This window comes from Ischnura elegans, chromosome 1 (assembly GCF_921293095.1).
Source record: "Ischnura elegans chromosome 1, ioIscEleg1.1, whole genome shotgun sequence".
NCBI lineage: Eukaryota > Metazoa > Arthropoda > Insecta > Odonata > Coenagrionidae > Ischnura > Ischnura elegans.
The window spans coordinates 73,046,014-73,062,806 of record NC_060246.1 but is presented as its reverse complement, the minus strand read 5'-3'; the positions used below and the strand labels follow the sequence as shown (position 1 = coordinate 73,062,806).

The 16,793-nt window shown below is 39.5% G+C and overlaps 1 long non-coding RNA gene across 1 annotated transcript in view; it reads right to left on the bottom strand.

Moving 5' to 3' along the window:
• LOC124163419 overlaps positions 1-16,507 on the bottom strand; it is a 170,524-nt gene extending 154,017 nt beyond the window's left edge. The window contains exon 1 of the long non-coding RNA XR_006865769.1: positions 15,606-16,507. This is a non-coding gene — a long non-coding RNA (uncharacterized LOC124163419). The remainder of the gene's footprint in view (positions 1-15,605) is intronic.
• Between the last annotated feature and the right edge of the window lie 286 nt (positions 16,508-16,793).

Here is a 16,793-nt window from a genome sequence, read left to right as displayed (position 1 = left end):
GCTAATTACTTGAGCAATTCTGCTGACAGGGATGCCAACTTCGAGGATGCGAAACGAGAATTTATCATAGTTGAGTGACATCGTGGGAAGGATGGAATCGTCTCGACCCTAAAAGATTGCTCTTCCTCTCTTAACAATCTCTGACAAATTTCACAATCCATTTTAACTTTAAACCGACTTAATGTTTGATGGCGGTATTTTTTGGAATCGTGTCACAAGAAAAATAATCACATATACACTAATATTGTATTGTGTGAAACAGTGCAAGAGGAAACATAATCACGGATTAACTAATATTGTATGTTCCAAAATAAAAAAAATATGGAATATACATTATTAGCGTATCTGTGATTATGTTTCCTTAACTTTAAACTGACGAAACGCGAACCTGGCCTAGATTTACTACGGAATAGCCATGATTAACTGAAATGGTGGTAAATATCTAGAAGAAACAGAGACCATGTCAAGATAAGTGATTAATTAAGCGGAGAAGATAATTGACCAAGTGAATAACGTGCAATTCGTAAACGAATCGGTACCCACATATCTAAGAACAAAAAAATGACGAATATGCTTCAAAATATATCCATGAGATTTTTTAAATCTATGTCATGATAATTACCGTGAGTAAAGTACGTGATTGTACGCGCGTGAGCGAGGCCTCCTCGGCCTCAGATCGTGTTTCCCCGAAATAGATAAGAATCCAATATTTATTTTCCGTGTAAAACATCAATACTTCTGCGTGACGGCTTTGTTAAATGATTTTTATACTTCCGAAAATCAGTAAAAATAAATTTTGTATATTTCCGCTGAACTGAAATGGGCATTGAGAGATATTCTACGTCAAGTAATAGCAATAGCTAGAGGTTTCGTAGGGGTGGGCGTCATGACCTGGGTGGGGGAGTATGTTATACCCCCCCCCGAGAAGGGGAGGAAGAAGCGTTCTCCAATGTTATTTTTTTTCGGTAAAATGTTATTCATCGGTTTCGATCCCAGCAGATGGCAATACCTTCGTAAGGATGTCTCAATCCATCCTCCCTTTGGGTAAGCCATCTAAATTTTAGGCAACCAAACATCAGGTTCCCTCACTCCGAACGGGTTGGGACAACCTATTTTTTTAAGTTTGTTTTTGCAGTAGGGAGCGCTACGCTCTACAAAACATACAATTCAAACTTTTCTCTTTTTGGGACTTGTAGCCATGGATTAACATAAACACTCTCTGTGCCTTTACAAGAATATAAAACTATTACACTGATTAAAATTAGAAATTTTCATAACATTTGAAAGGGGGTCATGTCCAGGATTTTTTCTCGGGGGGGAACAAGGATCTGACTAGTCGTCTCATATTTGAGATTGAGAACAAAACACAGCAATTACTGTAGAAAATATTATATTTCTTTTTATATAAAAGTTATTAATATTAAACTAAACGATTGAGGCTCTGTAAAACACATACTAAAACAAACTTAATGATAACCGTATTAAAAATCTTATCTATTTATTAAGCGTCCTTTAAGCGGCACGTGCCTCCGTGCCCACCTAAATCCGCCTATGGTCATGAGCCCTGCAATCCTCTAAATCTGCCTGTGTCTCGAAATCCTACTAGCCATTCCTATACAACTTGTTTACCAGTTCCCGACTTGAAAGACCCCAATCTCTTCGTCCTTGTCAACGGCGTTGTTTCGTTTTACCGCTGCCACCCCAGGAAGAAAGAATTTCAAGCAAAATTTACATAGGGCTATATGAGCGTGGGGAAGAAGGGTTTGGCGCGGTTGTTGAGCAAATGAAATGGGTGGTAGCCTGTATGTTGCTCCCACATAGAAGAGGTATCAGGGATTCTGTCTGCGGAGGCGACGAATTCTTTCCGGGTCTCAGTTGGAGGTCTCCATTCAATGTTGAGGAGAGGAAACTCTTCAAGGACGCTGCGAGCGATTCATCCGAAGGAACCTTAAGCAGACTCCTGACTTAATAATTCGAGACGAAGGCACTGGTGGTGCCAGGTTACCTTCCCCTTGAGCATATGTCAGGTAGAAATCTCTCGTATATCATAGATAGTTTCAAACACATTTATAAATTCCTACCTGAAACATCAAACCGAATAAAATAATTTCATGATTTCATTTATTTTACATCCATAGTTAACCAATTTTTGCGTCATTATTGGAGGAATAAATTTATCTTGAAGTCCTAACGTGAGCATGGAACAGAGGATCGAAGAGTCTCGACTTCCGATCCTGGGTGAAGTCTTCGGACACCCCACATAAAATAATCTTGGAAAGGTGAGATAGCTCATGGAGGGAAACTCCCCCCTACCAATAGTGTGTGAAATTCACACGCCTATAGCTTAGATCGAGTTGAGCTCCACCCTCACCTATGGAAACTAACCTTTGGGTTGAATCACCGAGAGGGTGATTTTTTAAAACATTCACCAAGTCCATTGAATATTATAATATATATTTCAGGCGTTTAAATAAACTCTATACATTCATCATATCCAGGGTAGACACTAGTGTAACAGTGTAGAGGGGAAATATAGTCCAAAATTTGAATCCATTAGGAATCCATGTAGACAGAAAATAAATAATTGATACATTTGGTTGGAATGATAAGCACTATGCTTAAGATAAGGCTAAATTTTCAACAATTTTTCCATAACTCCTCATACTTGGTAATCACATTCAAGTTTTCGTCACTTTTTATCCATTTTGTCCTCTCATTAACTCCGTTCTCTTTTTTTCAATAAATTTTACTGCATGAATTCCTCGGTTCTCGCTGTATTTAATCCATATAAACCTCATTTTAATACAACTGAATCTCCATTATTTATTGAATAATCAAGAAAGGGTAATAATATTTGTAGTGTCTTATAGCAAACTAGTCACTAAAATTCTTATGACTATAATTACTATAATCAGCATTAAAAAAATAATTTGTTAACCAAGTGGAAAATATTAGTTTCGATTTCTACAAATGTCCTTAAAAAGATTTCAGACTGTTGCATTCATACAAATATATTACTTCGCATAGTTTTTAAAAAGTAAATATGAAAAGTCCTTAAAGTAAAGATGAAAAATCATCGAATTTTATTCCGTAATCTTTAATAAATTCCGCACTCCAACACTCACACCATGCAAAATTCACGCAGTGAGTGGCGCATTATGAATTATGACCATATTTTTCAAAGAACAGAATATTGAAGGTGGTCATCGTATATAACTAGCCTTTCAAGCGCCACTAAAATAATGAGTAAGATACCGTAATATACTTCCGGTATTACTGACAATAGATCCAAGGTCATCTTCATAATTACTAATCCGTCTCCCATGGGCCGGAAGTTCCGCGTTAAAAATTTTACGTTGAAATAAAAAAAATGTTTTAGAGCCATATTTCTCGCCCCTTTTAAAGCTAACGGATATCTTTACGACCCAAGAACTTGGAAATAAAACCAGGAAAGACTTCTCTCTCTTCTCGGGAAAACATCGGACCAGCTGAATAATCAATAGGATCAAATACATGCGTTTACCATGGATTTTATAGGGATTCCCTTGAATTTAACCATTTATTTTCAATCAACGGTCTTCAGAGAATTTTAATCAAAAACTTCCCTCAGCATCTGAGTGACACAAAAAGACATATATGTAAGAGAACGAATGTAAGATAAAATCTTTGGTGACTTTGTAGCCGTCTTTCACTCAGGCATTTAAGCATGTTTTAATGATCCAGCAAGTCGACGATGGAAGGAGTAAAATTAAAAGATTGTAAAATAAGGAAGGGAATCGGAGAGAATGAAAATGTAAGTTAAGTTATCTTCTATGCAAACCTCGTTTTGGCCTTTGTCTTGTTTCATAGCCAGTAGATTTTAGTTCCGTACATAACTCTGATGTAATACATGGAGCGTTACATGTTTCGAGCAATATCACGCAACTAGTACGTAACATGCATAAATTTAAGTAATGCTGAGTATGGCAATGTTGCGTAAGGCGTAGGGGTCGCCGTTCCAAACTCTTCACAATGCACGTTCGAGGCGTAATTTAGACCATTACACTATTGGAGAATACGTTTTCATTATTAGACCTTCCTTCATATCTTTTCTTTCTAGATTCCTAGAAACCTTATCAAAAGTGAGTGATTGATTCGATTCTCCAAAACTTATTAATGACCAATTAGTAATTGATGCGGTAGAATTTTACGTTTTCACACATTTTTTAGCACTTCGTTTCTCAAAGATAAAATGCGTAACACAGCCGATCCTTGGTATGTCGAAGAGCATAAAAAATCAACAAATCCTTTCAATTATTGGTAAGAATTAAGAAGCGAAAATAACAGCATTCGCCATATTTAGAGCTTTAGTCTATAACACTGTAACATTATAGCATGCAGGTACATAAAAGGTAACAGGTGTATCGAATTGACTAGCTCTCGATAGACCGGCTACCCACATTTTGCATCAACGTTAGGGAATGGTGTCTACTTTGAATTTATCTTTCACGATCTCAAATTTATAAAAATGATAGTTCAAAAATATTAAATTATATTTAATAACATAACCTAACATACAGATGATTTGTAAAATTTTCTTTCACCAGAAAAGAATTGGCTTGGAAAATGGATTGAGAATTTTATACACATTATTACAATGATACCGTATCAGATTCGTATTAGAATGATACGTTATCACATGGATACCCTATAACGTCGATATTACTCTATAAATGAAAAATAAGCAAATAACTGAAAAATATAATGATTATTTTGGTTATAGTTTGAATACTAAACGAAGAAAAATGGTCAAAACATACCAAGAAGTAGTAAAATTGGTTTAGGTATGAATATATTTACTCCATCCAAAAGATGAAACATACATTGATGGTTGAAAATGAAGCAAACCACTCTCTCACTCTATCACATCCATTCTGTGTGGTTCATTCTGCTCTGCTTTTGGGAGAAGGCCACCTCTTATCCTCCTCGGGGGCGTCTCCAAGAACTCCTCTTCGAGACCATGGACACAATGGTGGCGAGACAATGGTTTCAAAAGAGGGGAAGGGATCATGCGAATGGCGGGTGCTGCGTGCGGAGATTCGGGAGGTGGAAGGTGGAGGCTGGATTGGGAGTGGCTGGGGAAGGAGGGGGAGGGGACGCAGGTAGGGGAGAGGAGGGGTGGCAAGAAGACTCCCTCCGGAGGACAGACTGCCCCTCGGCGTCCTTCAAGGTTTCCCAACGAGGAATTAGCCACGAGTTTCCGCCTCTCCTCATCATCATCATCCACAAGACGACCCTCCCTCCCTTCCCCTTTTAATCTTCCCTCCCCGCCCCCCATAGCCTACGCCTACTACCTCTTCGGCCTACAATTATAGATATATATCCCCTCCTCAGAACACCTCTCTTCGCCTATCACACCTCCTCTACCACGTGGAAACCTAGCAACTTATCAATCGTTGGTGATTGGGACACGACTCATACTAACGTGGCCAAAAGACGATTCTAGGAAGGGAAAGTGCTTCATTAACAGAAATCGAACGATCATTGTAATCATAGCACTTAAAAGGGAGCCTATTAAATGAATTAAAGTTAAGAACGAAAGAAGAACATAGATAATAATTATGGCATAATTTTTTGTGATAATTTTAATATAAACATCAAAAATTAACTAAAGTCTTAAAGCCTGTTTACGCGGTAAATTAACTCGTTCTAGCTAATGTCGAAATGTATGAACGCGAGAATGAGAGTCAAAATGCACCGTGTAACCACCCAACTTGTGCAAAAGCACGAACAGAAATTTGAACCACTGTTCTAATTAGATCCAATGCATTTTTAGATGATCCGTTACGGTCCATAAAAATCGTCCACGTATTCAGACTCGTACATGTTAATACACCGTGTAAATAGGTCGTAAATTCGTTCAGCCATTTCGCTGAGGGGGTTAATACCCAAAATCCCCTCGGAAAATAAGTAACGGCAAGTTTTATTCTACGACGCAAATATTTATTATTTAAAAATGATTAGCAAGAGGTATTTTGCGAATCATAGGGTTAAAACTGAGCCATGGCAATGTTTAAAATATTTTTTCGATCTGCTCTCCCGCCTTACTAACTATTATGAGCTTCCATTATTCATCAAGCGATTGATTTCTTAATTTTATTATTTGAATGTGTCACATGTTTTACCACAGCTCATGGCAAAGGCTCGTACTGAACTAGACAATTTGTAATATGATAAGTGTTCTTTATTCATGGATTCGAGAAGTTTAAATTAAAAATTAGAATCGAGCTTTGAAAAATATAAAAATATATGTTTACGTGTTCAAAAACTCCACGCAGAAATACAATTTATGGATGCATAGAATTTTCATTTCATAAATACTGGATTTTGTTATTTTCTATATAAATTTAACCACGTCATCTCTGCAGACAAGGAAAAGTGACCCCATCGTGGAGCTCGAACCCATGACCCTGAGATTAAGAGTCTCATGCTTTACTGACTGAGCGAGCCTGCATCAAACTGCGAAATTACGAATGCGTAAGTACATTCCTTTCCTGCGGCAGCTGTTTATTATCAGCGATGTAAGCATTTCACTGTAGTCATTCTTGATTATTTCATTTGAAATAGATATTCGACCTCTTACTAGAATCCATGTGATGTAGTAATTACAGGATTTAGTTCAGGTAACGCTATAAACCAGAGGCAATGTCTTCAACTATGTATGGAATCAATAGCTTAAAAGCAGTATACCATTTATATGCAGCTTCCTCATCATTAAATTTCAATTATTGCATCCAATTATTATTATTATTATCATCATCAAGACTAGTTAGAAACAAAAGAGTGTTTTCCTATTTATTTTTCTGCATAATACATTCTCTATTTTTCAGGGAACAGCTAAGAAAATGAAAATCACACGCTTGGGGTCAGTCAATTGGAAAAATTCGAGATAAAAATAATCCTACTGATCCTTAAATGAATTTAAAAAATCCCAAGACAAATGATGCATTCCTATTCCCCAATAACCATGAAAATAGGATTTAGCGGCGATGAGAACGAAATTCTGATAGGGATAAATTTAAATAATTCGTCACCAAAGTTACACTTCAATATTTCGTGATCAATCGGCAATGGCGAATTATCTTTCTTAAATTACCATCGATCATCACTTCCTCTCGTGAACACTGCGATGATGTGCGAATCCAATCGGTCCATTGTTTCACCCGTCATTTCACCGCGCGCGCATTTATTTTCCTGCCAAGTGACCTCGCTCCTCCGAAATTCGGCCCTCGCGACTCCCCACGCTCCACAACCACGATTTCAATCTCAGCCGCGATGCCCCCTCCCACTCAAACACCATTACGTCATTCCCGAGGACAAACACTGTAGAGTGATGCGATAGCCAGAAGAAATGGCTGATCATTTCCTTGTCCTCCTGCTGTTAAGTCTCATAGTGGAGGCGAAAATCGAAGCTTAAATGAAAGCCAATGGTCTTCGTTCAGTGATATTTTTCTAATTCGAATCATTGATATTTTTCACAATGTTTATCACGTCACATGATCAATCATCGATATTTATAAACTTCTGTATTTTTTGGTGCTTTTTTAATCATTTAAAATTGAATTTTATTGCATGAACTTCCTCAACGATTCGATCCGAATGGTGTTTTGGATAGGTGAGGGTTGATCACACCTCGAATTGAGCCACAGGTGTGCGAATAATACACATTCGCGGTATCATTTAAAATTAAATTTTATTGTATATGCTTGCTCAACGATTCAATCCGAATGGTGTTTTGGATAGGTGAGGGTAGAGTTAATCTCGAATTGAGCCACAGGTGTGCGAATAATACACATTCGCGGTAGGGGGGGCGGCAGTTCCTTTCCACGGGCCTCCTCCGATTTCCAGGTTTATTTTGAGTGGGGTTTCCGAAGGCTTCACCTGAGATTTGAACCAGCGACTCCTCGATCAGTAGCCAAGCCCTTATACCCAATAAAATACAACGCTCCCTTGGAATACACAGTCGAATTTTTTCAACATTTGAAAGTATATCAAGAATAAAAAAATTACATACGATAACATTCTGAGGAAAATTTTCATCAATTAGAAACATTTTAATTCAGACCAGGGTCTTCTTTATAAACCCGAAAGATTATTTTAAGATGTAACCTTAAGTTGTAAGCAAGACATGAATCACCAACGACATCGGCGGGAGGAATTATGCGTCCTCAAAGTGAACTAAATATACAAGACTACCATTAAATAGACCTCTATGTGTAGCCCATCTTTAAAGATCAAGTATATAAAGACTAGGTTTAAAAGTTGTAAGCACACAAGGATGGGAACTTGTCCGCATGAAACAAGGGTGAAAGTAAAATGCAGCTACGTTTCGAAGAGCAATATTGGCCTTCAATGGGCAATATTTATAAAGGATTGATTTACTAAATTGACAATATATAGACTTTGTATGGTCCGTACATTGTTTTAAATATATTTATTTTCTTACTTTCATTTAATAAAAAAGGTCATCCTAGAATGGCATCCACTACTTAAAAAAAATCGCAATTTTGCAAGATACCATTACATGAGAATTTTGGGGAATTTCCGAGTTTTTTAATCCCTATTAGTCAATACGCACAAATTTTAATCCTCTTTTACGTGGTACTATTTTGATTGAAAAAACCGTAGCTCCGCCTTTTGCTATGAGGGAAATTGGCCTCCAAAAGGTCCACCTCACCTAAACTCTACGACAAATTAATTTTTTTTGGGCGACTCCGCGACCACCAGCGCCTGCGTGCAATGACTGTAAGGTAAATGCCCCTTCAAAGCCACTGAACCCCTTTTAGACTCTAGCATTTCCAATTCCACATTGCGGCACATCTCACAACAGCACCTAGAGAGCGTCCAAACGCCAGGAGGCCACCGCCCCCCACATTCGCATGTTTACGTTCGTTTCCCTCGCGCAGAATAAAAAAATCAAAAAACGGAGGGGGGAATCGCCTTGGAAGCTGCTCAATTCTCGCCTGGCGTGGGTTAGGCGGGTTGGCCGAATATCCAGAGGGTAGGGCATTCATGAAACGGTATTTTCGAGGATGAATACTCAAAACTCACTCGATTTTAGCAAGCCCACTATCTTTCATTAAATGAGCTGTGGCAATAAGTGGCATTTTTTACCTTTAAATGACAGTTTTGCTAATTAGGCACTTCAAATATACCCTCTTCAAGCGATAGAGTTATTCAGTTTTTGCTGTGATTACATTTATTCAGGAAAAGAATCCAACCCAATAAATTAGTCAAATTTATACCATCCACATAGTTTCGGCACGCATCTCTATATTTAAGTGGGTTTATTCGACCGTTATGAATTTGAATGATCACATGAGACATAAAAATCAGGTTATTTGTTGAGTTTTTATGTTGATCAATGAATACTAAATAATTAAATCACCAGGTTTAAGGGACACACTTCCCTATTTGAGAAAATAGCGAGATTAGGGCAATTCACAAATCTGAACCTAAATGTCGATAGTAGGCATTGATAACTGTATTAGAGAAGATTGGAGGGATTCTGATCCCCTGCCAGTTCAATGCGAAAGATTTTTCCTAAGGTGGAATTTGCACTTTGGGGCACTGGCTGATGAATGCAGCGATGTTTGCAATAGGCTACTCCGTGGTTGATTCCTTAAAGTAAACACAGCTTAACGTCGATAGTCAATCGATAGTAGAGGCCCATTAGTTACCAATGGTTTGTCGACTTAGATGGTTATCCTGCAGTTGATGGTTGGCTGAATGTCAATGGCCAGTGAATATTATCAGTGGTCTTCCGATTGCAGACGGTCAACAGGCTATAAATGGCACACCAATTATCAATGAACTATCGACGCATATCGATAGTTGAACACCGTAGACATGAATTACCACATTCGGTCATCGAAAATTGTTGCCGAAGTTTAGATGCCCGAAAATTCATAATCCAATTCCCGATATGGTAACGATCGATATCAAAAGATAAAATAATCAAAGGAACAATCCTAGTGTCTGCCGGCGCTGGAATGAGACCGAAGGGAGGTTCGCCCACGGGGAGGCCGTGGCGCGCAGGCCGCCAACGACCGGTTGACAACCTTCAAAAACCGCATGCCACCGGAGGAGACGATGGGGACAGGTGGGTGGGGACGCTGATTGGAGGGGGGGTAGAATAGTAGGGGATTAAGGGGGAGGAGTGGAGGTGGGGTAAGGGGATGATGAGAAATAGGTTGGGAAAAGCACCCGCCGTATGTACCCAGACAAGGAGAGCGCAGATGAGAAAAGTACCCAAGGTATTGAAAGGCATAATTAATTTTGTTTTACCCACAGAATTCACTCAAAAATTTAACTAAGCGCAATAAACAAGCTTATTTACACTTATGTATCACTCACTCATGTGCCCTCAAACAGAAGATTGTTTGGATGGGTTAGAACAGGGGAAACCACATACTAAACCACAGGCGGGAGATTTTCGCACATTCAGTTAGAGGGGGGTGTAATATCATAAAAAAACTATATTAAAATTTTAAAATCCCCATTTACCTAGAAAGAATAATGCTCCCTTTCCTTAGCTGGTGCCACCTCGCACTGCGATGATTATTATTTGGGTATGCTCACAGGCTTCACTTGTATTTGAATCCTTTGATCAGTGGTCTCTCTACCCACATTTCCACCACGCTCCATAATTGGAGAATCAAGTTGTAGTTTCTTAAAAGAAAATAGAAATAAAAAAATAAAGACTGAGGCCTTGAAATAATGGAGATGATGTGCCATTTATCACAGGTTCACATCGAAGAAGGAATGCAGATGTATCGAATGAAAGAACTTGATGAAACAAAATCGTCTAGTACCGTGACGCATAAACTGGTGAAATCTAGGTACTTAAAATTTTTAAATATGTTTGTGTTCGGCCAGTTTCGTTTCAACGTTTACGCATCAAACAATGATGACACATCTTCAAGTGGAACGACGCAATACGATTTAAAACAAGAGCTCAGGATAAGATGGTTTGAAGGAGATAGCGAAATAAATCCAGGAAGATATACATAAATAATTCCTTGAAAAAATATCCATGAGGAAAAGAATACGTTCTCCTGTTTTATGAATGCAATATCAATCACAATAAGTATATACCTATTAACGGCGTTGACAAGTAGCTAAGCCATTAACTACCCTGTGATGTTTTTAAGAGAGAGTTTTGTTAATACGATGGTAACTCAACAAAGAAACATTTTTTAAAGGACAATATTATATTATTGTAAAATTATACTGTGCATGAAATAATAAAATTAAGTCTCTAAATTCTGATTTTAAATAGGTTTTCTTAAGCGGAAGATGTAGAGGGGTGTTGTTGTGGTGTTGTTATAGACTACAGACTCATGGGAATGAGGAAACAAAGGGGAGCACTGACTTACTTTCGACTGTATTTTACCGTTACTCCATCGGGACGAATGCGAAATTTTGGGCGCAATATACTCCAGTATAACGGAGATGTGGCAAAGACAAGTATTTCAGGCGACTGTGAATTATTGAGTGAGATAAATCATAATGTAATTTAAAATATCATCGTTAACCTGGAAAAAAATAATGTTTCCTTTTTTTTCAGACTCTCTCTCGAGGATTGCTCCATGAGAAGAAACCATTTATTTTTAGACCCCTTTCCTATGAGTAAATCAACAAAGCTCACTCAACAACCGTTGCTTGGGAGTGCGCCTGGGAGCCCGTTGACCCTGTGTGAACCGCCGAGGTCGTTGATCTCTGCGCAGCAGCAAACCCGTTTGACGCGAGCACGGATTGGGGTGCCATTTTTTTCCGGAATTCGAGCCGATGCCCCCGGCGAGGGAAGCCAGTGCAGCAGTACCTACGCAAAACAAGAGTCAACCTCCGCATCCAATCAACAACCCTCGCTCCTCCCCACGCCCCTCGCGTTCCTGCTTCTAATCCATGTCTCGAGTCGGAGAGAGACTATAGTGTACTACTCCATTGAGAGAATACACAGGCGATTGCACTATTTATGCGGAAGATCAGATCATATAAATAAAATAAGAGAGATAGATTGTAGAACAGACAGATTCCGAATGTCATTTTTTCCACGATCAATAAGAGATTATAACGGCAGCGATAGAACTCATAAATAGATTACATGACTTGCAGTGTAGCCTACTCACCTATATAAAACTTAACGCATGTTTCTTAATTTTATTATTAATTCTAACAGCATATGGTAGTATAATTTGTTAGTATACGAGACGTTTTTTGGACCTTGTGGTGTGCATGTGGGAGTCCAATTGCATGCTGCATGCTGGTGATTGATCACCCTCTGCCATACACCCTAGAGGTGGTTTGCAGGGTATTATGTAGATGTAGATGTTTAGTTTAGAGGCATTGCATACCACTCATGCACCCGATAGAGCAGTGAGCCTACCACTGAAAAACATTTATCTACTCATTATTAGCAAAAATTTCATTACGGCCACGAGGATCTTTAAATTATCTTGTAATACAGAAGATAATAAGCTTTAATTAATAATGACTACATAAAAAACAACTCCTTTTGGCTTGCGTTTCGCAGTCAGTCAGCTGCGCCTGCGGAGGCCAACTGACTACACTCGCAGAGGGTAAGCGGAAAACTCGGTTAAGATCGCCGCCCGACGAAGTTTACCAAATTATTTCGGGGGTTTGGCAAGCGGCTACATTTTCGTAAACGTGGAACGGAAACAGGTCACGGGCACTTTGCCATTTTCTACACGGCTGCCTCAACACTCGAGAGAGAATTATTTTTTACCGCGAGGGACTTCACCACGTTGATAAATATAAGATACAATGGCGAGCTTAGAGGTTTTGCATAGCTGGACCGTTATAGTTTATAAGATGAATGAACTCCTTTGCTAGATCATAGGAAGGTGGGTACGGATGTAGTTTTAAGAATTAAATGAGAATTTCGAACGCAAATTCGTCTGAGGTTTTCGCCAACTATCGATAAAATAAATCGTAAGGACTAACGATTTAAGAAGCATTAAACTAAACAAAATAGGGAAAAAGTTTTCCAATGATGAGTAGAATTAAGGTTGATACACCTGAAAATGAGATACACCTGAAAATGAGATACACCTGAAAAAGAGACAATCAATCAATTTTCCAAAGACAAACGAAATGCTGCCTAAAACTTGAATTTTATGATGGAATGAAATATGAAAATAAAACAGACGGAACATCAGTATATCGGACGAGTGTATGCTCATTTATGAGTTTTTATGAGGTGCAGAAATTGGAAGAGTAGCCAAAATGACCAGAAGATATCCTATTTATACGCAGTCAGTGCATGCTAGAAACATGAATTCAATTAATTTTATTTTCATTGCTACGGAACATTTTGTGACAAGTGACAAGGGAAAAACGAACAGCAAAATTTCACCCCAAATATTTACGTATAAGGGTTGTGTTTATTATGATACGCAGTTAAAGCTTGGTAAAAACAAAATTGTAGTGCGTCGGCGTTTTTACGAATGTATTGGTGAAAGCTATTACTATGCCAACCATCCTTGAGGATTACCTAACGGGGACTGGGAATGTAAGGATGAGTAACAACTTTAACGAATTTACTTCCGCCCTATTTGAAACTCAAGCCATAGGGATAAGGACATGTGATTCCATCACCCTTACTGAAATATTTTCTTTTTGTACTGCAACCGCACCGAATGAGGAAAATTGGTTACAACTGGGCCAGCATCTGTCATCCCACGAAGAAATCTTGTTCGATTTTACTAAACAACGAGTACATAAATGAAAACGTCAATGACGCGTCATTTTAAACACTCTCACGATCAATTATTAAAAATGCTACCACAGTATAGAAGTAAACTTTTAAATTCATTTTTAAATAATTAATGGTCATGAATTGCATGGTACATACAGGGTAGGCAGAGAACCGAAGGTAGGTAAGGTAGACTCTAATCTCCATAGCGACTGAGCACCTCAAATATTTGCTATTTAATCAAAGTTCACATCACTGAAGCGCAAAATTCTTAGCCTGAGAGTTTACTTTTGGAGAAAATAACTGTCTAACGAAAAAGGAAAAGTCAGAAGTTTGGATCACACGTCTCTCCTGAAATGTAAACTTGGAGAGGGCTATGGTAAAAGTTGTCGAAATCGGAAAGAGAAAAGTGCCGTGGCACGCAGAGGCGTGTAAACAAAGGAAGAAAGGGGGGGAAAGAACTCGATGACAAAAGAGAAACGGCGGGCGCCCAGTGTAAACAAAATGCAGGCTCGCGTACCAGCGTCTCTCCGTCTTGGTGCGAACGAGATGAGAAATTTTTACAAACTTTCCGAGGAAATCTTTCTTCCAGATCGGGGTCAGCACCTGTCCACCTAGGAATATGATGACTTTCAAAGCAGCCGCCAATGCGATGGCTGGAGGCGAGAAGGGGAGATAAAGGACTCGTGGTTGTATGGAAAAACAGGAGAAAGCTAACAGGAAGGAGCTTCGAGGGTTGGTAATCATCGGCTGGGAGTGAATAAATAAATAACTTTGAAATTGAAAGAGTGAGACGGTGGTGATATAGCATAATGACACAGGAACCTCCTCAAGGGGTTCAGGAGAGGTCATAAAGGACCCACAGTTCGCGCCAAGAATCTTATTCCAATTTCCAGTTCAATTTTCAGGTGAATAAAATTTTTCCAATTATGCGTTTAATTGTAACAGAGTAACCATTATTTTCTCCAATTTACTTCCAGTAAATCATCAGCATTGTGATTATGAAGGGGTTTAAATGCACCTAAGGAAGAATTATTAGATATATGCATGAAATAAAATATAAAAAAATACGATCCCATGGATTTTCCTTCCTTACAATATAGAATACAAAATATAATGAATGATTACTAAATTATCACAAAAGAGTGACGCTAGAAACAGGCAAGATAATTTATACAACATATGGTATAATAATGATAAATTCAGCAATGACTGAGTATCCATTTGAAACATTCATGAACTAAAGTTTGGCATTATTGAATATTGAAAAACAAACAGCGTTCACAACCAAGCTGAGTTTTCGGAAGAAGTGAATCCTGACCATAACATGGAGTTCCTTGCTCAACTTTGGTATTCCATTACAACTAAGAAGTAGGTCGGGCATTGGCTAACCTTCAGCAAACCGCTAACCATATTCATGAACCTAATTTGCAATAAGTTAAAGCTTTCATTAACATCATGTGCGTCATGTGGATAAATTATATTGATGCTGAAAGCGCTGAGATTTGCATGGAAACAGGAAAGGGGGCTTGAGTTGGGAGACAGAGACGAAACGCCAAGAGTCTTGAGAAGTGAGGAAACAAGTATGTTAAGTGAGGAAGGGGGGGGGGGGGATGATTACGAAGCGGAAACGCGAAACGCCGAGGCATAAACAAATGAAAATGAGAATCCGCTTTTTCTCTCGTCTGTGTCACACAATAATCACCGTGTCGGAGTTCACGTACGCGAGAATATGCGCAAGCAAGAAACACGATATATGCACACACACGGCCTTTTTTTTGAAGTAGAAACGCCGGGGGAAGAGAAAATTGCACGAGGGCACTGTCCTGGGAGGGCGAACAGTCATTACCTTTTGAAGTTTGCCCGCTCCGTTTGAACGCGAAACTCGGGGAAACCTTCCTTCAATGGGGTTGCCCCTGTGCATGGGGCTCAGCCGTCAACTTCCTCTTCGTCAGTCAACCACGCCCCCTCCAGCCGAAGACCCACCCCCCACCCGTTCCTCACCCCAAAAACCCTCCAGGGAAAACCAAGTCTTCTCACCCCACCACCTCAACGTATCGGCCCCACCCCCTTCTCGCCTAGAAATTGGTGAGCAGATCACGCTAACACCACCACCCTTCGCAGTTTCACACTTTCAGGTCAAATGTACCGACCACGACCACGGTCAGTTGATGACCAGGAAATCTCTTGAAGAGTCCACTTCCTTCGGTGCCACAATACACAGTCTCTTGTGGAATAAAACCCTCCAAATATCCCTCCCCTGATTATCGAAAATTGGTTTAACGATGCAATAATCAGTTTTACCGAATTGAGGAAGTTTATTAGCCTCCAAGAGATGGACCTCCCCTCCACACACCAAGAAGCAACCGTTTCACTTCACACGTTCAAACAGCAACGATGATCTATCGGCCGCACGCACAGTAAAGTATTAGCGACTCGCCTCGCGAACCGAACGATTCCAATCTTATTGTCCGTCTAGCGTTCCTTCACTTACGCGTCTCCGCGCGGGAGCAAAAAAAAAAACGAATCGCGAAAAGCGAACTTGTTTTTTCTTCGCCTCCTCGTCTCTCCTCTCTTCCTCTGCGCCCACTCGCTTCCTCCTCCTCCGTCTTCCTCCGTTGTTTATCACTCCTCTTTCTCCTTCTCCTGCTTCGTTCCTCTACAATACCCTTCGAGCATCTCCTATCCAAATGCCACTGAAGCCCCTTCCTTGGACTCGGCACTCCTTATATCACACCCCTCCGCCGCAAGCCCTTCTGGTCCCCACTCCCTCCTTAATCTATTCTCTCCTCTTCTCTCTCTCTCTCCTTCCTTTACTCTCTCGCTCGCAGCCAAACTATTCCTTCCCCTTACATCCTTTATCTCTCCTTTCCCCTTCGACGCTGCTAGCCCCCTATATACCAACTCTCCGGATACATACTCTCCACATCTCATGGCTACGTTAAAAAACTCCCTTTTTTACCACGTTTTCATCGAGGTAATTTTCTGTGGATCGACTTCAGTGTCCAGGGTACTGTGAACATGTCATTGAATTTTT